This window comes from Coturnix japonica, chromosome 1 (assembly GCF_001577835.2).
Source record: "Coturnix japonica isolate 7356 chromosome 1, Coturnix japonica 2.1, whole genome shotgun sequence".
Classification (NCBI taxonomy): Eukaryota; Metazoa; Chordata; class Aves; order Galliformes; family Phasianidae; genus Coturnix; species Coturnix japonica.
In genome coordinates this window covers 67,452,374-67,479,819 of record NC_029516.1, presented here as the reverse complement: position 1 = coordinate 67,479,819, position 27,446 = coordinate 67,452,374, and positions in this window count along the sequence as shown.

The window sequence follows — 27,446 nt, the reverse complement described above, 5'->3', positions numbered from 1 at the left end:
TCTTCTTTGTTTCCAGTATGGAACTGGCTCATCTTTTAGTGGAACTTCCTGATAAGGGTGGCATCACTTGGCCTTTAAATTGTCCTTCTTCCCTCCTTGAAATACTTCATTTCATAGACATTTAATTTTAGATTTATTTCATTAGTTTTGAAAAATTGAAAATGAAACTAAACTACACCTTAATCTATCTTTGAAATTAAACCTGTTTGAAAAGAAGAATGGCCAAGCTGATCTTCAGAGGACCTAAACTAATTTTTCTCTATGACACTTTACTAAAAGATTCATAGGAAAAACTAGCCAAGAGTCATTCCATAACTTTGTGCATAAAACAAATGAGATGACTTTCATCTGCAGCAGAGCACGTCTGTAGAGATCTAATGAGCAGTTTTTAAAAAAAAGACCTGATGTACTGATGTTCTGATGCTCAGAAATGTTCAAAATTCAGCTGGACAAGGCCCTTAGCAGCCCACTCTAGTTCCAAGCTTCATCTCTGAAATTACTTCATCCAGATGTGACTAAGTTTAGATCAAATAATCAACTTTCATACTGAATATAGTCAGAGCACAAGAAGACACAAACTTTTGATAAGGTTCACCAGGAAATATTCTTCCTTATTTTTTCCATAAATTTACTTCTTTAGGCTGAAAAAAAGAAAAGAAACAATGCACTTTGTGCTTTGAGTTAGAAGGACTGAAATAATTCTTAGAACCCTTATGGTACAAATGCAGAACTAGTCTGTGAGCAAACTTCTTCTCTTATCTAAAGTTAAGCATAATTACAAGCTTCTCTACATGATGGGACAAAAGCATAACACTATCCATGGGTAGTGATGCTGAAACATGCAGTACTATGCATGTGGAAGTCAATGGTGTGCGATTATACTGGTATGGCTACTGATTATGACTGAACATCTGATTATGTAACTACAGGTATGAGTGGTTTAACCATTGGATCATATGCATGCAAGCAAAACAAACAAACAAAACAAAAAAAACCCCAGCCCATTAAAAAACAACAGCAACAATAACCTGCTCTTACATGGTTGCCAATGTTTGAGTGCCTATTTATATGATTAGGTGTCATTACTTTTGGAGAGACCTCCATAGTTAAAGATAAAATACTAATCAGCAAAGTGAAACAAGTTTCTACTTCCAGTATTTTGAAAAATTGAATAGGGTGCAAAGTGTGCTAAGCTCATACTGGTGCTATTTTCCTAATGTCCTCAGATGGCAGCTGTTAACAACACTGAACACGTATTTATTGTGTAAATACAATTTTAAATGGGACTTTATTTGAAAGGAATATACATGAGGACAAAATAGAAGTCCTTCAGAGTTCACCCAAGGCGGTATTTATATGATGTTTTCCACAGAGCTTTTCTACTCTCAGGTGGATTGTAATATATACTTTTAAATACACACACATCACCTTTTTCTGGCCAAATAAACATGTGCAGAAGTTCCTGGAAACAGAGCTGTAAGATAATGCGAGCTTGCAGCCACCATACTGGCATATCATGACATGATAAACAGCATGTGGATACTAGGAAGTATAGAATACAGAAGGCACTTCATAGTGGCATGTAGTATAAACATCTGTTCTAACCAGGGCCAGATCAAAACCTAGATGGGGTTGCTCAGCTTGTCTAGATGGGTTTTGAGTGCCTCCAAGGATGTGTAACTTACCACCCTGGGGAATATCTTTCAATTTCTGAGTCCTATCAGGAGGTGAAGCAGATGAGAGGGTGTAGTCAATACAAAGAATTACAGAGGGAAACAAACTCTACCACTCCAAAGGACAAATTGAAGTATTTTGGGATCTGGCCTTTTTAAAAAGGTTGGAATTATGCTTATGTGTGCAGTTCCCATATCAGTCCTTTTTGTCATGTGCTCTGAACACAAAATACTCATAAGGGAACAGATATGCTGGCTATCTGTTTATTTAACAGATGGGCGTTCAGTCTAGATGTTCTCGTTTTCACATAATTTACTTCCTGGATTTATGTAGCATTTTTATGAAAGAAAGAAAAGCTAACTTCCTTATCTAAATTCTTGTTGCCATGATTTTCTGCACTGAGATCCTATGGAGATAACAAGAACCCTTCACAGGCAATCAAATACTAATGTCAGTATCAATCAGCAACCACAGTAGAAACTAAAGCCTCTTCTAATATGCCAGTGCAATAACGGTGATCAAATTCCACTTAGTGTTGGTAAATTAAGACTTGCATGTGCTCTCTAATGATTTTTACATGACAGCTGCTTAAATACACAGGAATTGTACTGCCCTATTTATGAACAAAGACATCAAAGAATTGTGGGTATTCAATTAAGCAAGAAAAAACAGTTCTCTCTTCTCAGAGCCAAATACACAGCCGTGTAATCTACAAAACAGATGAATCAAATTTCCAGGGTGCTTGAATTTAAACAGTAGGGACTCATATGCAGCAGCAAGAAGACTAAGACAATAAACGCTGTTCTGTGACGGAACAAGGTCTGTGTTTTGCTGCAACTAAAAGTGGATCAAGACCTTTGTATTGCAGACAAATTTCAGATATGGTCATTGTGGAAAAAAACATCTGTTTGCTAGTGAAAATATACTCCAAAACCTGCCCACCTTATTCTCCCTTCAGATACATTAGTGTACAACAAAAGTGAGCCCACTGCAACTTCTAGAATTATACAAATCTGCAAATGAAGCAAGTTGTTTTTCCTTCATGACACCACATCCTTATTTCTAAATTGGAAAGATACGGTGTGGAAGTTTGGGCTATTTGGTAGATTGAGGTAGGATGGCTGAAGACAGAGGACTGTGGCCAGCAGCTCTATGTTCAGGCAGAAGCAGATCTTAACATATGTACCAATAACACAGACAGAGGGATGGATTGTACACTCAACAAATTTGCAGATGTCATCAAGATGAGTAGTGCAGCTGATATGAGATAGGGATGCTATTCAAAGGGACTTGGACAGGTTTGAGAAGTGGGCTGACATGAACATGATGAAGTCTAACAAAGCCAAATACAAGTACTTGAGTCAGGACAATCACAGATAATGTGTAAAGACTGGGAGAAGAGCTCATTGAGATTATCTCTGTGGAGAAGAACTTGTGGGTCTTAATGGGTGAAAGGCGTGATGCAAGCCAAGTGTGCACTTGCAGCTCATAATGCCAACTGTACCCTGGGTTACATCAAAAGAGATGCTGGCAAACTACTGAGTCCAGGTGTGGCGCCCCCAGCACAATAAAGACATACAGCTGTTGAAACAGTTCTAGAAGAAGGCCACAAAGATGACCAGAGGACTGGAGCACCTCTCCTGTGAAGATGGACTGAGAGAGCTGGTCTTCCTAAGCCTGGAAAAGAGAAGGCCTGATAGTTATAGGACAATGGGGAATGATTTTAAACTAAAGGAGAAGAGATTTAAATTAGATATTAAGGGGAAAATTTTTACAGAGGGTGGTGAGGTGCTGGAACAGGTTGCCCAGAGATGATGTGAATGCTTTATCCCTGCAAGTGTATAAGGCCAGGTAGGATGGGGCCTTGGGCAACCTGATCTAGTGCTCTATTTAATGGTTCACAACCTTACCCACAGCAGAAGGACTGGACCTAGATAGCCTTTATGGTCCCTTCCAACCCAAGCCATTCTATGATTCTAGATAACAGCATAACCTTTTGATGTATCATTTATCACTCCCAGTTTTGTGTCATCTGCAAATTGGATGAGAATACTCTCTGCTACTTTATCCAGATCATTAATGAAGATATCAGACAAGATTTGGCACTGCATTTCTTTCTTGAGTAACTCATCAGTTACAGGACTCCAATGAAATATAATACTTCTGATGACTACCCTCTCTATCTCACCATTCAGCCACTTTTCAATACACCTCACTGCCTGTTCAGCAGTTTCTTGGTTAAGATCTTATGTGAGATGATAAAAATCTCACTGAAGTCTAAGTTGACAACATTCACTGCTCTCCACTCATTTAAGTCACTTCATCATAAAAGGCTGACTTTTATTTATTAGTCAAGCATGTCTTCCCCATGGTAAACCCATGCTGAATATTCATGCTTACCTTCCTGTCATTCATGTACCTGGAAATGATTTCCAAGATTAGGTATTCCATCACTTTCCCAGAGATCAAGGTGAGGCTGACTGAACTGTATTTCCTAGGGTACTTTTTCTTGCTTTGGGATGCAAGGGGGCAGGAAGAATGTGTTGCTGCTTCTTTTCAAGAAAATAAGACCACCATGTGTTTGACACCTATACTGAGTTCCGAAGGCAGAGAGGTATGCTGAATTCAGCCATACAGACAGACAGCACAACCTTCAACATTACACTGCTAATTTGAAGACCTCTCTGACATGTAAATAAAGCATGGTTGTCAGGCTGAACATCCCTAAAGCTGGATTTTGTTGTTAAAAAAATAATAATCTATATGACATAAAGACAGATAGCAGAGCTTAGAAAAAATGCAAATTTATATGATGACATGTATGATATCATAATATGAAAGGCCAGCAGGCAAGCAGAAACATTTAGTAAGTTCAATAATTAAGAAATCTATCTTATTTCATTGAACCAGTTACCAGACAAACATGTCACTTCAGCCTTAGGCTTCCTATCTTGCTTAGTGTGCAACTGTATCTTGTAAAAATATTTTAGAAGTTAACACCTAATCACTGTAAAGATTGCTAATAATTTTTAATGTTCCTTTAGCTTAACTATTTGGGATCAGCTAAAAAATTTTCATCAGTAAGAAAAGATTCTGGAAAAGACATGATTCAAGAGATTCAATCCTATCTTCTTTGGAGGAAAGCCCAGATCAAACAAAAAAAAAATATCAGTTTCATGTTTAAATTGCTGTTATTAATAGATTGGAATTATAGGAAATGATAGTTCAATATTTTATGTATATCTTCAGACCAAGAATACACTTAAAGTATCTTTCTCAATGACCTGAATCAGCAGATTGTATCAGCAACTTACCAGTATAAATAAACACACTTCTTCAAAATCCATTTGTTAATGTGCATAAGAATAGTTGTTAATATGAAAATAATGTATATTATTTGTAAAGAGTGGCTACAGTCAATTGCACAGCTATTTTCTGCTCTATTATTGATTACCAACAATGATGATAGCCTCATGCATCAAAGTAAAAACACTGAAGTGCTGCACTGTTTTCTGTTTGCAGCATAAAAAGAACACCACTCAGCATTACCTAACTAGGATCATTTCCTGACTGTCAGTAAGAAAGACTGACTACTCATTTCTTTTTTAAATCTCATTCAAATGCACTTGGAAAGATGCAACACAATGCCCATTCACATCAGAGAAAGAATTTAATTCTTCCTTAAAGAGAACCTTCAGTAAATTTCTATTTTCCACATAACTAATTGGAAATCTAGTCTACATTGCTTAATTTCAAATGCTACCCTTAGTGGTATGCATTGAAACCCTTGTTTTAGTCACCTCTTTGGGAAATAAGTTATCCTCAGAACAACTGGTCAGGACTTGTACAGAAGAGCACTTACCAATGAGTGGCTAATATCATTGTCCAAAACGTGGATTGATTTCCTGGTGATATGTAGCAATAGAATAAGGGGCAATGGGCAGAAACAAAAACACAGGAAGTTCCATACTAACACAAGAGCTTCTTTACAGTCAGAGTGATGGAGTACTCGAACAAGATGTCCAAAAAGGTTGTGGGGTCTCCTTCTCTGGAGATATTAAAAGCCCACCTAGATGCATACCTGCATGACCTGATGTAAGAAACTGCTTTAGCATGGGGGTTGGACTCAGTGATCTCTAGAGATCCCTTCCAAACCCTACAGTTCTGTGATTTTCTCAAGTCACCTCAGCTATATACATCAAATAATATGATCACCACACTAGATCCATGCAGATCACAAAATGTCAAAATCCAGCTCTTTCTTCTGCGCATAAAATGAGCATATGTTTCGTAAGAATGCTTCACTCCTAGGAATACCCTATCCCCAGTAACCAAGATCTCATTTTTTTTCCCTCTGAACTCTATTAGGGCTTTCTGCCATCTGCTGCCTCTGTAACAGATGCTTGTGTAACTAATAGATCAAGCTAAATGTAAGATTTTTGTGCATTGTAGGGCATAATTCTGAGAAACACAGATACAAAAACAAAATGGAATGGCAAAGAAGGAAAGCACAGCCACATGGACCACAAGAGACCCATACTGAGCTATTTCAGTTAGAGCTGCTCTCCTGAATCAGGGTCACCCTTTCTATACTAGACCAAAATTGTGATCTCATAGGCACTGAGAAACATTTAAGTTCTCTTCAATCTTTGGACAAAGTGGGGCTGGGATTACAGGCTTTTGGCAGTTCTGAGGCCTCAGCAGAGCACTGGAAGCCACAGATGTAATACACTGATACACTGGCACTGTGGCTTTTCTCCTTTGTGAACAGGATATCTTACCTCCTCAGCTCATCTCTAGATACCCCAGTGCAAACTTAGTGCAGATTAGGTTTTCAAGAACCACAGGCTGTTCCCAAAGAAAAACATCTCCTTACAATTTCAGCACCCCCTGCTTGTTCCTCTTTCTCAGCTCAACTTTAGCAAGAACTCCCACCAGAACAGAAGTGACCACTGCTTCATGCACACACACAGCTGAAGTAAAAAATCTACAAGTAATGCATCCAGCTCAGGGACAAAAACTGTACACAACAGAATAAAAGAATGTATAGAGGATAGCAGAAGCTTCTCCTCATTACATGACTATTGCAGAGAGAATTTATATATCCCTTCTGTACTTCACTTTCTTCCATGCTGCTACAATCCCTGGGCTGAAGTAGTTTGCACAAAGCAGGCACAGCCATTTTTTGCACCAGGAGAGACTAGATGATGCACTGAGGTCTTTAACACTTATCTGTCCTTCAAACAGCATATTTCTCCTGCAGTCACATACAGAGGTTGCTCCATTGCTGGCCTTGTAAAAGACAGGCAAGTCAATCTCTGAGCTACAAAGTGTAGCTCCATTAATCTCAGAAGAATCTGTGTCGTCTCCTTCCTTATCTCTCTTTACTCCTGTACTATCTGTTGTCAACAAAAGTGTTGGTTGGAACTGACGTGTAGAGGTCACCTAGACTAATCTTCTGCTTAGAGCAAGAATATCTATGCAAGGTCAGCCAAAGCTCCATCAAGCCAAACCTTGGAAACTTCAAAGCCTGAATGATTAATTTCAGTGTTAAACTAATGAACTGGTGACATTTTTTCTCTAATGTCCGATCCAAACCTCAGTAATATTACTGGAGAATCTACAGAGAGACTTTTCTCCATCCAAAATCTTTCCTCCTGGAGGAGCTGTTGACTTCCTCAAGGGTAAAGAGTCCTTGCAGAGAGCTCTTGACAAATTGAAGGGCTGGGCAATCATCAACCACATGAAGCTGAACAAGAGCAAGTGCTTGATTCTGCAACTGGGTTGGGCAACCCTGAATGTACATAGCGACAGGAGGATGAGACTGGAAAGCAGACCTACAGAAAGGGATCTGGGGGTTCTGCTTGACAGCAAGTTACATATGAGTCTGCAGTGTGCCCTGGCAGCCAAAAAAGCCAGCTGTACCCTGGGTTGCATGAGACACAGCATTACCAACTGGATAAGGGAAGAGATTGTTCCACTCCACTCTGCCTTGAGTATTGTGTGTTCCCCTGCATCAGGGGAGAGTCAGGTTGAGTATTAGGCAAAGGTTCTTCCCTGAGTGGGTGATCAGGAGCTGGAACAGACCACCCAGAGCACTGGTCACAGCCCCAAGCCTGCCAGAGTTCAATCAGCATTTCGACAATATTCTCAGGTACTGGGTATGATTTCTGGGTGGTCCTGTGTGGAGCCAGGAGTTGGACTCAATGATGCTTGTGGGTCACTTCCAACTCAGGATATTTTATGTTTCTATAGCTCCCCTCCTTATCCATCAAACTTCCTCTTTACTACCATGATTTTACATTTTCAAAACAAGTCTTACATAGGACATATGGCAGTGAAGCTCCTGTTAAATCTGAACTAATTTGGCTCTGTCATGGTTTGGCCTGGTTTGGCCTAGTTCCATGACAAGAGAAGTAAAATGACTCACAGACCCATGCCCTGTGAAAAAGGGGGAGGGGGAAGAAAAAGGCAGAGAGATGAGCCTGGATGAGGAATCAGCAGTAAACAAGTTAAGGGAAAAACCTTAGTTTACTAAATATAATAGCAGAATGTGAGATAATACAATATAATACAATATGATTGGAATTGAAGCTAATAAATCAAATAAAATGAGAGAAAAGAGTTTCTGAAACCAAAGTCCTTACTCTAATGCTGTAGGTGAGATGGCCAGGGAGCACAGAGAGCAAAGAGAAGGGCAGTATTGTGTCTCACATTGAGTTTTATCTTTCCCTTCGAATAGAAAACAGAAATGGAAAAACTGAGTCTTCCAAGAGTTGTAATTCATTCTTCTCTTCTGAGACCAAGAGACCAGAAATATTGATAATCCATGGAACTGCAGCATTAACTCTTTAACTCCCAGTGCTCTGTATGATGTTATGATGTGGAATACTGATCAAAAACCAAAACCGTTACTTATTCCAAGTTTAGCTTAATTAGAAAGACAATTTCAAGAAATGAACTTCATGGATCTGTAACTTTGCAGTCATCAGTTTTTAAGAAACAGTATTCAAGTGCAACATTTTCAGTAAGACACAGAAGAAAAGGACATTTCCCACGGTGTTCCTAGGAGATTACTTTTTTTCACAGAATCATAGAATTACCAAGGCTGGAAAAGGCCTTCAAGATCCTCTAGTCCAATCATTCACTTACCAACAATATTACCACACTAAACTGTGTCCCTTACTTAGTACCACATCTAAATGTTTCTTGAACACTTCCAAGGACAGTGACTCAACCACCTCCCTGAGCAGCCTGTTCCAATGCCTGAACACTCATTCAGAGAAGAAATTTTCCTAATATTCAACCTGAGATATTAATAGCATGCTTTAAGGAGGCAAGAGATGCAGATGAGGTGAATTTCAGCAAAGCACTTAACAGTGTCTCAAAAATGATGCTTAAAATATAACTTGGGCATAATGAGTGGGTTAAAAAACAAGTATATTCACATAAAGAAACAGTAACGATAATCTGTCCTCCATCATAGAGTACTAATAAAAGACTGCATTTCAAAGGAGGGAAGTGGCCACAGCTAGACAGCAGGAGAAATCAGAATGATTTCTCCAACTATGAAATGAAGCTTGGAAATACTACGTGGTAATCAGGAAATCTGGTTCTTTAGTGATCATCCCATCAAATGATAAATCTGAGACATGACTTTGAAAACAATTTGATATAATAAGGGGATAAAAATTAGTCCTAGGGGCTAGAGAGAAGATGAGTTTGAATTTGAGAATAGTAGATTAATCCTACTTTCACATCAGCCAGTTGTAAATCTCTGTTGCCCTGTATTGTTGTTGCCAAGCAGCACATTTCTGCCGATTGCATGTAAAAATATTACTCCATCAGGACAGCCTTTGGAAACATCTTGTACAGTGAATATTAAATAACAATGAAAAATATAGAGGAATTGCAAACATAGGCTAATAATTCAATGGACAAAGGACAGGCCCATTAGAAGATGTGTTTTTGTGATTTTTGTTGTCTTTTCCAAATCAGAACATCATGCAGAACAGTAGGAGTTAAAGAGTTAATGTTCTGGTTCTGTGTTACTGCCTTTTTGGGCGTTTTGGGTTCCCACAGGGGAAAGGCGGAATGCCCTGAGGACTTGGCACTAAGAGGAAGTGGGGTGGGACTCTGAACTGGACCCCAACTACTCTCTGCCTCTGGCCATCTCAGCTCACTGCAGAGAAAAGCACGTGCTTCCCTTGCACTGTCGTGGTTTGACTCCTACTTTGGGTACTCTTGTCTCTCTCATTTTATCTGATTTGCTTACATTTAATAATGTAACATCAGATTGTTGCCATTGTGTTTTCTCTTTGTTAAAATGTTCTGTTTGCTCTCTGTCCTTCTCCCTTTCCTGGAGCCTTACGGGTTGCAAGGCAAACCTCTTTTTTTTTTTTTTTTTCTTTTAATTTGTCTCTATTTGTTTATTTATTTATTTATTAGGGATAACTCTGTGACAGAAGAAAATGGCCAGTTATCTGGGATTAGCAATATTCCCAGAGACTTAATGAGATCTATTACTTGCCTGGCCAGGCTGCCAGTACCCTTTGCAGGGTCTGTCTACACTGAGAAATTCATATGTGGGCTGATACCCAGTTAAACAAAGAGTTCCAGAAAGATATTTACAGCCACATCAGACAAAGAGCCCAGAAGTCAGTGAACTAACTTAAGATACAGCTACTCTGCAGACATGTGGTTCATATCTACATTGTGCTACAAATAAAGATATGGTATGGATTCTCCAGCAAGCACTGTGTAGACATGCTGCAAAGATAGACAGAGAAACAGGACCACAAAATACTGCACTGATACCTGGGCTTATCTATAATAAAACTTTAACAGCAACCTGGAAAAATTTCAGTTAAGTGTGTCAAAAAGACTTTGAGAGCTCTGGGAGATCTGAATTAATGATTTGTCCTCATTAGTCCGCCCTAAATTTATTCCCCATTTTGATTACAGCAACCTACCTGCCCCCTCTCACACAAAGGGTTACACAAAGCCTTACATTCAGAAGGATGAAAACTGGTAAACTTGTTTCTTTTCTGAAAATTTCTGGAGAAAATAAAGCTTCCACTTCATCCAGCTGTAATTTTCACATCTTTCAAAAAGCTCTCCAAANGTGGTTTGACTCCTACTTTGGGTACTCTTGTCTCTCTCATTTTGTTTGATTAGGTTAAATTTAGTTCCTCCTCATATTGTTGCCATTGTGTTTTCTCTTTGTTAAAACTATCTATCTGCTAGCTCTCTGCCCTTCCCCCTCTCCTGGAGCCTTACGGGTTGCAAGGCAAACCTCTTTTTTTTTTTTTTTTTCTTTTAATTTGTCTCTATTTGTTTATTTATTTATTTATTAGGGATAACTCTGTGACAGAAGAAAATGGCCAGTTATCTGGGATTAGCAATATTCCCAGAGACTTAATGAGATCTATTACTTGCCTGGCCAGGCTGCCAGTACCCTTTGCAGGGTCTGTCTACACTGAGAAATTCATATGTGGGCTGATACCCAGTTAAACAAAGAGTTCCAGAAAGATATTTACAGCCACATCAGACAAAGAGCCCAGAAGTCAGTGAACTAACTTAAGATACAGCTACTCTGCAGACATGAGGTTCATATCTACATTGTGCTACAAATAAAGATATGGTATGGATTCTCCAGCAAGCGCTGTGTAGACGTGCTGCAAAGATAGACAGAGAAACAGGACCACAAAATACTCCACTGATACCTGGAGTTATCTATAATAAAAATTTAACAGCAACCTGGAAAAATTTCAGTTAAGTGTGTCAAAAAGACTTTGAGAGCTCTAGGAGTTCTGAAGTAATGATTTGTCCTCATTAGTCCGCCCTAAATTTATTCCCCATTTTGATTACAGCAACCTACCTGCCCCCTCTCACACAAAGGGTTACACAAAGCCTCAGTAAAAAAGCCAAGGGAAGTGACAGACACATGCCTTACACTTGAAATAGCTGTAAGAGTAGAGTGGGAAATAAGATGTCATCTACTTCGGGAAAAAGTCACAGCAAGAAGATCCTTAGTAAATAAAATATAGTATGGTATATTTTAAAACATTTAAGGCCCTTTTAAGTCTTTGACTTCAGTGAAGACCTCATGCAGATCAGCTTCACAATGGAACCTTGCACACAGGGACCCTTTGCAGAGACGTAAAACCATATCAAAACACTGTGAAAAGAGCCATTGGGAAATTGAGGAATTCACAGCACCAACCCAAGTAGGAAGTACTAAGTACCCAGAAACAACAACACTGATTGCAGTGTGGATGGAGCTGGGAGTGATGGCAGCCAAACCTCCACATGTACATAGGTGGTCCCTTCCAAACACAGCAAGCAGGAAGGGCAATCAGGGCACAGGCCATTTGAGATAGGCCTTCCAGCAGTCGTGATCCAGACATAGTGCCTGCCCAAGAATGTTGCTGCCAGTGGAAGGAGACAATACTACCTGTTTGATGTGTCAGCAGGTGGAATATCTGCTCAGCCTAGTGGCAGAACTCAAGGAAGAGGTGGAGAGGTAAAGGAACATGAGTGTGAGCAGGAGATACTGGTGAAGCAACTCCTTGCCATACCTGTGAGAAAGGCACTGGGGTGATACACTCCAAATAGTGGTGGACCCTCTGCCCTGTCACTACCAGGAAGAGAGAAGGGATGTAAGAGTGGAAGGAAAGTATCAACTTGGCAGCACAGGCAAATCCCTTTCCTGCTTACCTTTTTTTCCCAGGTGCCCCTATGCAATAGGTTTGAGGCTCTGGAACTTGAGGGAGAGGTAAGTGAGGATGCAATGGAAGATCTCTCTCAGAGTTTCACTCTGATTAATACCCTTTACTGATAGTTCAGGCTGGCAGCAATGAAGTTGCTGAAAGAAGCTTGAGGACTATCAAAAGGGACTTCAGGGAACTGGAGTGGTTAATTGATGGGACAGTACAGGCAGTATTTTCCACCATCCCTTCAATGGCAGTGAGGAATACTGAGAGGACTAGGAAAACCCATCTGATAAATACATGGCTGAGAGGCTGGTGCCATTGCAGGAATTTTGGCTTTTTCAACCATGGGAGAGCTTACTCAGCACCTGGCCCAATGGCTACAGATGGGTCTCACATGTCTCAAAGGGTGAAATGAATTTTATCCCAGGAGCTGACAGACTTCATTGAGTGGACTTTAAACTAGATATGAAGCTAGGTCTTAAAGGCACAGGAGCAGGCTGTTCATAAGTGACATGAGATGAAGGTGAAGAAGATGAGTGTGGATGAACAGAGAATTGAGCTGAGACTCTAAGAGGAAAAAAAAGAGAGTCTACCTCCTGTGGAAGAAGGGAAAGGCAACTCAAGAGTACAAAAATTTGCTAGGGAGAAAATCAGAAAGGCAAAAACCCAGCTTGAACTCAATCTGGCCACTGTAGTAAAAGAGGGGGGAAAAATTACAAATATATTAACAGTAAGAGGAGGGCTAAGGAGAATCTCCATCCTTTACTGGATGTGGTGGGGAACATGACCACTGAGGATAAGGAAAAGGCTGAGGTTCTCAATGCCTTCTTTACATCTGTCTTTAAAATTCAGATCAGTTATCCACAGGTATATTGTCTGAGCTGGACATCAGAAATGGGGAGCAGAATAAACCACCCATGATTCATGTGGAGTCTGTTTGAGACCTTCTACTCGATCTAGACTGTCACAAGTCCACAGGGCCAGATGGGATCCAGTCTAGGATGGTGAGGGAGCAGGCAGAGGTGATTGCCAAGCTGCCTTCCAGCATCAATCAGCATTCTTGGTCAACCAGAGAGGTCTCAGAGGACTGGAGGCTTGCCAATGTGACTCCCATCTACAAGAATTAGGAGGATCTGGAGAAATACAGGCCTGTCAGCCTCAGTGCCAGGGAAGATTATAGCACAGATCATCTTGATTGCAATCATTTGGCATGTATGGGACAACCACGGAATCAAGCCCAGACAGTATGGGTTCTTGAAAGGCAGGTCCTACTTCACCAACCTCATCTCCTACAACTGTGCAACCAGACTAACGCATGAGGGAAAAAACTTCATTAAAGTCTTTGAAACTGTCTTCCACAGTAGTCTTCTAGTGAAACTAGCAGCCCATGGCTTGGACAGGTACACTCTTTGCTGGGTAAAGAACTGTCTGGAGAGCTGTGCTTAGAGGGTGATTATAAATGGAGTTAAATCCACAAAAACACAAAGCTGGGAGGAAGTGTTGATCTTCCTGAGGGTAGGAAGGTCCTTCAGAGGGATATGAATAGGCTGTCTCACTGGGCTGAGGCCAATGCACTTTGGTCCCAATAACCCCAGGCAATCCTACAGGCTTAGGACAGAGTGGCTGGAAGAATGTCCAGAGGAACTGAGTACTGGGGTACTGGTCAATGCTAAACTGAACATCAGGAAGCAGTGTACCCAAGCCAAAAAGCCAAGGGAATCCTGGTTCATTTCAGAAGTAGTGTAGTAAGTTGTGAGATGATTGTCCTCCTGTACTCAGCTCTGGTGAGGCTGCACCTTGAGTACTGTGTTCAGTTTTGTGCCCCTTACTATGAGAAAGACATTAAGGCCCTGGAACATGTCTACCTGAACTGTTTTGAATGCATATCCAAGGATGCTTATAAAATCTGCCAAATGTTCTTTTAAAATAAGCTAAGAAGTCACAATTCCACTATTCCTTTCTCCCCCCCTCCACCCCCCTTTCCCCAAACAAGAAAGAAGAAAACTGGTAAACTGGTTTCTTTTCTGAAAATTTCTGGAGAAAATAAAGCTTCCACTTCATCCAGCTGTAATTTTCACATCTTTCAAAAAGCTCTCCAAACACTTATCTCAACTTGAGAATTTTATATTGTTATAAATTAGCAAATTGAGCAAAATGATAAAAGTGAAAAGCTCTTCTCTCTTCTATTTCAGCTTCTGGTTTACAAAATAATCAATATTAAGATAATTAAAAAAGATAAAAGATAAGATTAAAATTAAAAAAGATAAATTAAAAGATAATATTAAAATTAAAAGACAAGCTTTTAACATCTTCTGTAAACCAAAGACTGATATATATTCCTTCTTTTGGCCCAAAAGACTGAGAAGCAAGCAGTTTAGTTGTACACTCCTGTTTTGTGTGGCTCCAGACTAGTTTGAAACATTGTTTCTTGACTCAGACTCTTAGGCTTTTACCAGAACACTGACAAGTAGGGAGAAAACAATAACAAAAATCCCTACTACCATCCTTCATGAAGCTAGATTTCAGGTCAAAAGATAACTGATTTATAGAATAATCCAGCATCCTTTATTTCTGATACTGCCACACTGGAGACTTCTACTCTATTGCGGATGCAGTTCCCAGCCCATAACTGTTCTTTTTCATAGACAATGATTGACTAAAATGAGCTCGGGATTGATTTGTAACAATGTTTTCTAGTGCAGAATTTGTTCTTCTATATCTGGATTTTCACAGTGGCAGCATCTGCCTCACACTGCCACCAACTCACAGTGATGTTGCCATTATCTTCTCAGGATATGATGAATATAAATTTTCAGTGTTTGCCTGAACCACGCACAGCAGTAATCAGCAATTACCAAAAAGAGCAAACAAATAATTAAGATATTTCTGTGACTTCCAAACACAGCCTTCCCTGGAAGTTTGCTTCACACTGCTATGGCTAGAAATGTTTTCTACAACACTTGTTTGATACCATGAGGGAAAGAGCAGATTTACTTCCATGTTCTGAGCCCAACTAGAGCAAGATGGATAAAACAGTCCAGATGAAGGCATCCAAACAATTTGGCATTTTCAAAGGAAACAGGGGGCTTAAAAAGGACATGCTTTGTTCTGGTTCCAAAATCAACCTTCTAAACATGGAGTAGTACAAATAGTGGATTAACCCCAGCTGTACAACCTTCTTAGATAGTCAGCTGTGCAGCTGTGCTTAGCTACCTTTAGTATCTGACATCATTACATTTACTTTAGTATCTGATAACATTTTATTCACCACAGTGGATCAGCCAGTATCCTTCACCCCCTCACTAACTTTTCCTCAAACACAGCTCAGTGCCAAGAGATTTCAGTCCCCCTCCAAGCTTCCTTACACTGACATGTTTTTAATTAATCACATTTTCCTGTTATCTTAGAATTCCCTTGTTAGCTTCCATTGCCTTTAATGCACTCCTTTCAGAAGTTACTATAATATGTTAACACAGGGTATTTGTGATAAGCTAGTCCGTAATAAGCTTTTTACATAATTTTTCAAATCAAATGCATCTTCTTTTGCAAGTGGAATTGTTGGACAGGAATCCAATTGGAGGAACACTAAATGAATATGTTTATATATTCAAGTGTACTTAATTCAAAATTAAATTCTAATGAATATAAATGCATGGGAGTGCTGGCTGAATAACTTACACATCTGCCTCCTTACTTCTCTTTCCAACTTATTTTTGCTGTTGAAATCACCAGATAAATTTGCAACGTGAGCAAGCATAACTTACTGTCAATTAATGCATCTACAGCATTTCCCACCACTACTTAAGAGCCTTTACGCATATAGCATACTTACAGGATTCAGATTTGATTTTCAGATCGATTTGATTAGACTACCAGCCTACTGAAAGTCAAGCCCTGAGAAACTCCACTCCGAATGTTGGCATCTTTGCTCTGATTTTATTAGTGTCACTCGTATCTTTGCATATGTAAGTCTGCAAAGAACAATGGAATCAATTGCCTCTAGAATGAAATCAAATGCAGATCAAATGAGTCTGCCTCATATTAACAATCTCTTAAGTGATGAGAAACATGAAAGATTTTGTCTCCAGGTTTTGCATTAGGTTTCTTACTTTGACCTTCAAAGAAAGAAATATCAAAAAGAATGCAGAGCAATACATGCTAAGTATTAACAGGACAGACAACTGGCTACCGGGCATGTCAGCCACATACAGACGTTGATCAACTGATCTGGAATGCATGTGCCAAGCAGGGCCTCCAAATACCTCTATCTGAATTCACTCTTAATTTGTGATTGCACTATACCACTCTTGGTCACACGTCACAAAGATGATTAAACAAATGGAGAATCTTTCAGAGAAGGAGACTAAGAGAACTGATTCTGTTCAGCCTAGCGAAGGGAAGGCTTAGGAGGGCCCTACCGAAGTGTATAAACATCTGATGTGTAAAGGCTCTCTCCTCAGTGGCACCCATTGACAGGACAACAGTCAGTGAGCACAAACTGAAACACAGAAATTCTGCCTGAATATAAAAAATATTTTTAAATGTGAAGATGGTTGAATACTGTAACACATTTCTCAGAGAGGTTGTGGAGTATCTATCCTTGAGACACTTAGAATTTGACTGGATACAGTCCTGGGCATTCTACTTTATGAGATCTTACCTGGATCAGGTAAGGACTTAAACTACATGATCCTCAGAGGAGTCTTACAACCTCAGCATTTATTTGATTCTGTACTGCTCATGGACAAAATAAAACAACAACTTTCAATATCTAGCCCAACACAAATGAAAACAGCACAGTTCCTCATTCCTGGTTTTCCTGAAAACATACTTGCTTTTTAATAGACTGCAGAATATAATAAATACTATATATTATAATATTACATAATATATTATAATATTATTATAAATATAATAAATACTGCTTTTCAGCCCTTTATGCACCAATACTTCAATTCTCAGTATCTCACAAAGCTTCAGGAACAGCTATGCACTGGAAGGCCAATGTAAGTAAGCAGAAACAAACAAGCCAAATTTGTCTTCCATAGATAATACTTTCCTTCCTTGATTTTTCCCATCTTGCCATGCTACTGATCTACATTCACTCTCTACTGGCCTGAAGTGTGTCATGACCTGAACTAACTGCAACTCATTTAAACCACTGAAAAAGTATGAGATTGGGATGTTGCATAGCACATTACACCCTCTGAGAAAGGTTAAGTACCATGGGCTCAGAAGTATTTTCATACATCAGTTCTGAAAATGGGAACACAAGGGGAGGCAATGGGAAGGGAGAGCAAGAAGGATAGACCACATCATTTCTTCACCTTCCTAAGAGGACAAAACCCTTTGGATTCCATGAGATGCACACCGAAACATCCATGTGAAAGAACTGGAAGACAGACACATTCCTTGGAGAACAGAGAAGGGGCGCACCAGGCATGATTTCCACTTGTCTTGCCTCTCTACTGCAAACTGAGGCAATGCATTCATTCAGCTGTGCTGGTAGCGCTTGCTAGCTTGTTCATTCTGCCATGGAAGAGATTACACAGTAGTTCCATAACAAGAACACTGCCCAGACTACTTGACAGCTATTTGTCATTTAATTCTGAACAAATAGTTGCACAGTTCTCTATTAACAGTTAGGGAAGCCTACACATTTACCCCTCATGGGACTTCTGCATAGGGCAGGATGGACTTCAGGAGACCATAGAGACCACAAAAATCCTCAGTATCTCTACAGGCGACAACTTTCCAGGGTCAGGTAGTAACAGAGACACAAATCCTTTATTACTGAAGTTTTCTAAGACCAAATACACCAGTAGTGCATGTTGGACAGTGTGTTTGTAGACAAGGCTTTTTAGCATTACTATGTATCTTAAAGACTGGAAATGCAAAAACAATTACTTGGTAGTTGTAATTTAGTAATATGTTATCAATAGATGATTATCTCTCTATGCAAAATTGATGAGTTAAGAAACATTTACCAAACCAGTTTTCTAGGAAACCTGTCTGCTTACATTGATTTTTACTTCACTGTGCTCAACAGAAACTCTGAAAGAATTCCTGAAAGAATTAGTAAAGCAAAGCAACCTGAAAAAAAAAAAAAAATAAAAATAGCCCTCAGAAACCTAAGCAAATGCTGATCACTACCTGCTTCATCTCAAAATGAGTGCTTGCTTCTCATTAAAGACAATGTGTTTTACTCTAAATAAAAAAAAAAAAAATAAAAAAATAAAAAAAAAAAGGACACCTAATTGGGTAAATTGCATAGTTCCATGGCTACCTACCAGCATTTAATCTCAGAAAAAAAAAAAATTTAAAAATTTAAAAAATTGAATTCTCTCCCACTTCAAAACTAACAAAAAATCCATTGAGATATGTCTCATAACTTTCAGTGAGATGCAGAGGAGCAGATCACACCATACCAGCCATGATGCTCTGAAAAGATCCAGCTATTTCAATTATGTTATCACCATAATCAGTCATGAGTGTTTCCCTAAGGAGTGTAAGGTGTCTCGAAGCTGTGTGTTTTAGTACAGTTTAGTCTACACTAGGGAAGACTGAGGGGTATTGCCACACTGGTAAGGCCTCCAAAATGCATGCAAATTCTGCTTGTAGAAAACAATTACTGGCATGGATTTCAGCAATGTTCTGCACGAAGTAGGATACACTTGCAGATTTGAAGTAAAATAGCAAAGATTTTCAGTGAGAGAAATTGTTAGGTTGTCTCCATGCACCTCTAGATACTATTTATCTGTAAGAGATTTTAAAAGAGAGTAAGTAGAGGAAAAAAAAAATAAATAAATAAAAAAAAAAGTTTTCATGTAAAATCAAATTTAAGGCTTGGAGAACTTCCACTACAGTAAATCACATTTTTTTGTTACTGCTGCAGGAGGTTTATTGGAAGAATATTAACAACGCTCTGGAGAAACGTAAGTATTAACAAGTTATCTTGCTCTGCAAATGTTTCCATGAAAACAGACATTTCTCCTGTATCCTTGAGAATAACAAATTAATTTTTCTACAATCACTTTTTTCCATAAACTGTTCCAAAATAAGTTTAAATCTATGCATGGTGAAAGAGGAAAATTCAAGTCTTCACTGAAACAGCATCAGAGTTATGGGATCTATGGGCAAAATCATTGTCTTCCACTTTTCATTTTATTATCTTAAAGTCCACATTCTATGTGGTCATAGGACACTGTCCAGAACCTTTTGTGGTTGATGAAAATGTACTTTTAAAAGGTTGGTTTTCTTTTTTTCCTATTTATTACATTTCAGTGGAAACTAATGGGCAGGATTCTTCCTTGCTGGCCAAACAACAGCTCTTATCTATGTAAAGAACTGCCAGATATGAACAGGAAAGAAAGACATGCAGATTATTAGTTCAGAAGAAATAAATTAAGCTGATTCACACCAGAAATTTTTCATTTTAAATGCATGAATAAAAGCTTCACAAGATACAGGCAGCAAAGTCTTAATTCCCTCATTCTTCACATTCAATTTTGTACTCAAGTCATGGGAGTAGGAACTTAGTGGGTATTACCAATAAGAGACACAAAAATCAAAAGATTAATACTCCTCCACTCCCCTGATTGTCCCCATGTCCATATATTCCAATTTGTAATTTGTGTTTATATGGACAGAATCAATCTGTTCTCAAGTAAAACTCTTTCTGTGCTGGATTTCATCAGCCTCTTTGAAGTGTCGTTAGTGGATGAGATCACAGGTGTGTTAATAAGACTAGGAAAAAATACATCACAGCACTGTCAGACAGAATGCATACCTTGAAAATGTATTAGCAATAGTAGCTGTATACTAAGTGGTGATGGCCAGCCTCTCCCTACTACCTTTAACTGATTACTGAAAAGGCTGACTACCAAAGAATTTCAGATTGTTGTTTTAGTAACCTTAGATATATACATTGATACTCTATACTAACATAGCACATCTGGAATAGTCTCAGAACTCTACCAATTTAATAAACTGACACACAAGCTACCTTCCCAGTTTTGAAATGCTGTTACTTCTGAGACAAAACACAGCTGCTCTTTAATAGCACAGTGGAATGCTACCAAATGACTTGAACAGAAAATGAAATATTTAGAAGGCAAACAGACACAGTGCCAAAGTAAACCAGAGTAGAACTCCAGTTCTGCTCAGGCACTGGGAGGGCATCATAGTCTTTATTGATACCAAGATCCTACAGTGCTCCTCATCCCAAGTATTGACAGAATGCCCCTTACTGTTGTGCTGAAAATCAATTCCACATTACCTTGGCTTCGAAATCTCAGCATCAAGCCTATAGATTTGCTGAAGCATTCAGCAAAACAAATTCCACCCAAATTAGGTGATTCTGCAGTATTTCTGATAGATTAGCCACTGTACACCAAAGACAGAAGTGTTCAGCTTCATGCCAGTTTTGTATCTTACATTCAGAAGGATGAAAAAAATTATAGAGGAAAAAGGTCCAAAAAGTTAGAGCCAAAAGAACATAAGCCAAGTGTTGTATTAAGTTCACAGGAAGATTCTACCTGATCACTACCAAGTTTGTGTAAAATCACTGTTTGTTTCGTTAGGGAAAAATAATAATCTCATTCAATATTGCGAGCCTTAAACTCAATTTGTTCTTTTGTTCAATCATTGCTTCACTGGAACTATGAACAAGGGTGATTTATCAGTCTTAACCAATTGCAGTAGCACTACTACACTTGGTGACCCACGGTCAGTCTAGAACCGTTCAGGCACCATGCTGCAGAGCAACCATTCCCAAAGTGCTGTGCTGTACATACCCAGTGGCAATTCCTGCAGTGTTCATATCTTAGCCATTCTGGCATTTAAATATTAACTATCACATGTGTTTACATTGAAACCTCCTTAGCTATAAATGCTCTTCTCTTGTAATGCCAGAAATTTTTATAATCTAAGTAACTGTAACAAAAAATGTATCCAACTGACAGAGATCCCTAGAGACCCTTTTTTATTTTTTTGTTCTTTATGAAATGAAAATTGCTAAAATCACTCAACTAAAGGAAAAAGAGAAAAGAGAAAGAGAAAAAACAAGGAAAGAAAAAAAAAACCAAGAAAGAAAAAACCACCAAAAAACACTGATAAAAACAATTTGAAAAAGAAAACAAGAAAAAAAATGCCACAACATTTTCAAAGATTCCCTCTCCTTGGAAGAAAGCCATTCAAGCACATTTTGGAAAATATACACTTCCTGTTTAACCTTTCACATTCCTGGAAAAAAAATCAAAATCATAGTTTGCAACTGAGAAAAAAAAAAAAACAAAAAAAAAAAACCCAAACTTAATCAAATTAATTGAAGCTTCAGATAATCTGAAAGTGGAAAATAAGCTCTTCTCTGAGTATTTCAGAAACATTTTAAATTATTGATTTGCCTGGTATGCCACTGCAACAGAGTTCAGCAAACCAGGTTTATAATGACACTTAGCCAAATCAGAAATGAAAAAAAAGAATACTACCTGCCTTGTAAGCTGGAATTAGCCTTTGGGGATGTTGAAGATGAATGCTGCACACTCAAAACAGAAAGAGTCAAAGTCATCAGAAGAAGGCAAAGATACATCTAAACACCTACCACTGCCCTAGTGATTCCACCTGGAGGCCCTGTTAGCAGCCTCCGCTCCCACAGTCAGTTCACAACATCTAGGGAACTAAATGCCATAACAGTCTAGATGATCCTTCATTCAGACTTTAATGCATTATTTTACATGGAAATTTATATTTAGAATGGCCAAACAGCAAGAAGATAATATTCCATAAAAGTTAGTTTTTCCAAGTTGAAAGAACAGATTAATGCCTATGTTGTGTTCTCAACATTCGTGGAAAAATATTTTGAGAGTCCTTCCATGGACTATCTGGACAGTTTGGTTTTTGGATGGCATTTTTTTTCTGCATTGCTCACCAGTGAAATTTAATTAAAGCTTAATCTTATACCAAGCAATGGGCCTGATTAGGCTGAGTATTCTTTTTCAAGCAGAGGCAATTAATGCATGTAATGGAGGTACTGTAAAAAGAATGTGACACCATTAGTGTGAATGTGTGCATCAGAGTATGACTGCTGCCTTGCTACTTCTTTCCCAGTAAACCTTTCTATATATATGCAGTTGAATAATATGAAGCATTTCTTATGGGGTTAGAAATGACAGAAGAAATTCCTACATACACCCATTATAGCACGTACATTTAGATTATCAAGCCCTGTAAGCATCAGCCCTCCTTTCATTCCTAGAATTCAAAGAGCTTTAACTAAATTTTCATGACTACAAGCTGTATTAACAATATAATCATAATTATCGATGGAACACTAAACCTCAATTTACACAACATATGTGTATCAGCCATCCTATGCAAAATGAATATAGATGAGCCCCCTCTCACCCTCTGCTGTTAACCAGGTAGAATGGAAATCATCTATGTCTCAGACCTGTCCTCCACATAATGATCATGCTGCTATCTCCATCACACTTAGTGACAACAGCAAGCTCCCCTGCTTGAAAGCAAAATGCGCTGGTGCTCCTACTTAGTTAGAGGAGGTCACCAAATATACTATGAGCAACTGCATTTTCATTTTCTAGCTGTAAAGGCTTTCTATTGAAGAATCATAGTTGCCTTCTCATTGGAATAAAGTGTGAGGTATTTTAGGAAGCTGTTAGAGAAGATGAGTGGACTGAAGTACTGTGCTAATTGAAGCTTCCTTGATTTTTGAATGCTTAATCTGAGCACTCCATAAAGTGAGAATTTTATATAAAGACCAACCATGGAGTATAATGCAACTCCACAAGTATCTGTTAGAAGCCTGCAGTACAGAATGTTTCAGATCTTTTCTCAGTAATCTGAAAGGCAGCACAAAATCATGGTCTTCCTAATCTTCTCAAGCGATGAGACACCACTCTGTTTACTTCTGTGGGTTCTGGTTTACCTCAAGAGCACAGCAGTTCCCCCTATACATTTGCAGACCTTTGTTGAGACAGTACATAGCAATTGCTTCAAGGGATGGTAATGAATCACATGCCTGATTTTATTTGTCAGTCAGGCTATTTGATTCAGAATGCTAGCCGTGATGGCAACTGTTCCAGATACTTGAGAGAAAGCCCAACAACATATCTGTGATAAACACTTCTTGGTTTCAGAAGTATGGGCTCTGTGAAGTATTAGGCTTTGTATTTGTTAAAATATAACCTTGAGCTTCTTCACGATAAGGGCATATATATTCACACATGAAATTCTTATGCTTTTATAAAGCAATTATTTTGTACCCATTAATCAAACAGCACACAAATACTAAATGATTTCCAAGAATAACAGGTAAATTTAGTTCATATTGGAATTATCAATATAATATAGAGAAGGTAAGATCAAAAGAGCATCTTGTTACTGAATGGATTCTCTCCTTCTCTGTTGAAAGTCTGCTGAAGTAGTCTTCACTTCCCTTATAACCTGAGCAAAAATGCAGCTAAAGGAGAAAGAGGAGCCTATTCCAGGACATGGATCACTGATACGTCTGTTAACTAAGTAGTCTCATAGTGACAGCTATAACTTAGTTAACTTACTCCTCAGTGTAGCTTTCTTCAGAGCAAATGTGTAAGACAAGAAGACTGCTTGCGGTAACAAAAGGATTCAATATGTAATTTTTCAGCATTTGCTAAAGCGTATAGAACAAGATAACATAATTTGCAACTAGGAGAAAAAAAAACACACACACATTTATTTTCTTTTTAGATTAGCTAAGAAATTATCAGAGACTCAATTCAGAGTACACAATGCTGATTATTTTTTGCAATCATTGGGGGGAGGGGGTAGGAGAGGGTGGGGAAAGTAAGTCTTGGAACCTGATTCTGAATGTATGAGATTTTGTTTTAAAATGACCACTTCAGAATCGACCACATCACAGTACGAGATTTACCAAGGGGTACAATGACTACATAGACTGTTGGAAAGATGAGGTTAAGCACAAGGTAATATTTTGTTAGTATCACAGCAAAAAGAACATAGCAAGAACATTTTCCATACAGAGGAGGCAATACAAATAGAAACAGTCAAGGACTTAAAAAAAATTGTATTGAAGTATGGCCAGTTGGGGAGAAAAATAGTGAAGGGCAACAAGAACAGGTAATGGCAAAACTGAACAATATACTCAGAAAACAGAATATGAAGCAGCATTGTAATTTGATTCAAAGAACACAGAATTAGCTTTGCTACAGACAAAAAAGAGAATAATGATACAGCAGAGGTGATAAACAAACCTCTTAACAAAAAAAAAAAAAAAAGCAAATAGCAAATATGGAAAATAAACAAGAAACAGACTTTAGACACATGTAGAGCTTGCAAACAATGACTTTGATCACACTCTTGAAGTACAGACAGGAGTACCTCATGGAATTTCAAACAGTACTACCAAGCAGCTAAAGGTTACATAACTTGGACTAGGTCAGTTTTTGTCAGTTTATAAGTGAGATTAAATAAGACTCCAAAAATTGAAAGTATTGATAAAGAATTTTCTTGATGAAAGCTGTTCTTGATTAAGAAATCAAAAGAAGTAAGCATATAAAATCATACAGCAGACCACCAGAAATGTTATGCTTTATACCAGGTTAGAGGATTTTCACTTCTTCTTACCACACGCAACTAGTTTTGTACAGTGTATGCACCCCACTGTTACCATTGCACAAATCCGCAGAATGACCTGGAAATCATTATAGACAGAATTCTAATACACAACGCTTTTGGCATAAAATAATTTGCATTTATGTCATTACCTTATTTATACATGATGAAGTATCAAGGCATGGCAGGCATGACTTTATCAGACCTATACGCATGAAACACATCTTAAAATACAATTTTCAGAAGGAAACACGACCAATTCAATTTGACTTACTTACACTGAACCCAAACCAAAAAACATTACTTATGCATCTTTAGAAACATGGTCTCAAGTCAGTACACACATGATAAGGCTACAGGGGCAGTACTTTAGATTTAGGGATGTAGCCATAACATGCCAATTGATTAAAAAATAAAAATAAAAAAAAAAAAAGCCTTTGGAGAACCCAGTAGACTTAATCTTATATCTGCTAATTTTGGTGGAACTGGGTGCTGTGTCATGCTGGCATGAACCCACTCAAGGCAAGATCCAAGGCCTGTGGAAGCCAAATCCTTGGATAAACTGTACAATAATGCATGAGTTGACATTTACAAGCCTTTCATAGCCCACAGCCACATCTCGAGTACCATTTCTTATACCTCTCAATAAGGAAACCACCAATGAACCAACCATTCATTTCAGATAGTACTGAGGAGTAGTGACAGGAGAGAAGTTAGATTCCACAAAATAACCAGACAATAATCTTGTATAGGATCCTTAAAAATTATCTTTAATTAATGTCAAATATGAACAGTTGAACAAGGACAGAATTAGGGAGAATTGCATAGGTGAAAACTATGCATTTCAAATAGTTCAAGAACTCATAATATTTGATGTTCAAAAAATAGAAATCAATTTTTCTAACGGAAGTAAAATTAACTGTATCAAGACAACGAAATACATATTTGATTCAACATGTGTACACAATTTGTAAATAGTGGAAATAAGTACAGCTGTGTCAGCTTAAATGGTTTGTTGCCCCGATGGTGCACTTTCATATGGAGATTTTTTAGTTTATATATTTAACATTTGTAATATTTGTCCTTTAAAATTAGAGGTATGTCTAAGAGGCCATACACAGTCCATTAAAAGCTGTTATTTATTCATTACAAACTGACATACTGCAAAAACAATGGTTTACTTCGAAAAGAAAAAAAGATATAAGTTTAGCATGTTATAGGTAGAGGTTTGCTGAATGTAGCCATAAAAATACCATTTTTACTTTTGTACAAAAGTAAATTATACATTTGATCCCAATTACATTATAGAAATGTCACTGAAAAAAACCAAACCCAAGATGTATCAAAGACTGATGCACCAAAAGGAACCAAATGTGACATGGCTTCATTTTATTTATTACAGAAGCTAGAAATGGAAGATGATTTTTTTAAAAACTCATAGTGACATTTACTAGAGTCTGTTAACAGGTGAAATATACAGCTATATTTAGATATTAACAGATATTAACAGATATTTTGAGACAAATTTCAGTTAAGACCTCAGCTTCATTTTATTTCCTTTGAAAACATTAAAGCATACTATGCCTTGACAGCATAAACTGTTGACCTCACTGGTGGCAAGTTCGCCTGTACTGAGTGTAACAGCAGAACACCCTGAAGTTTCATTTTTGTGGATACAAACACCCACATCTTTAAGAATGTTTGATTAGTATTTTAGGAAAAATAAATTTTACGTATCTGATTAAATAAAAACAGAAAAGCAGAAAATAGAAAAATAAACATAGTCTGAAAGAAGTCTAACCAAAACTGAACCATAGGTCCCTGTTGAAGCATCTTAGAAAAGGAGTCTGTTTCAGACCTGTGATATGCAGGTCTGGAACAAACTTGTCACGTTGAACCATCACAAGGACAACTTTCAAATTGCATTAAGTGACTACTGAGGGTAAATCACACTTTGGAGCTGATTCTTCCCTTGTCCAAAATTACTATGACAACCAGTGGCATCAGGCCTGCTGAAAGGAAAACTGTGGTACTTCCCTATTCTGTACGCTAGGAGAAATTAATTAAAAAATAATGGCACTACTTGAAAATGAATAATCAAGATGATTTTAGAAAAAGTATATAATTCCTCTACATATGTGTGAAGATATTCTAAAATCCAACTTTCTACCTTTTTCTTAAAAATTTCAGCTGTCCCTAACCTACTGTTTATTTTATTTCAGTTAATATATATGCATATAAGAAACTACATTGTCGAAGTCTGAACCATGGAAAACTGACATTTGACCTCAGTTCCTTACAGTAGCATATTTTATGTTCCATTTGGATTTCAGTTCTCTGTAACAGAAATAAACATTCTGTACTTCTCTTTAAGGAAAACCACTGTCCACTGGTAAAAATTCATCAATAAAAGTAGCAACTTGTCAA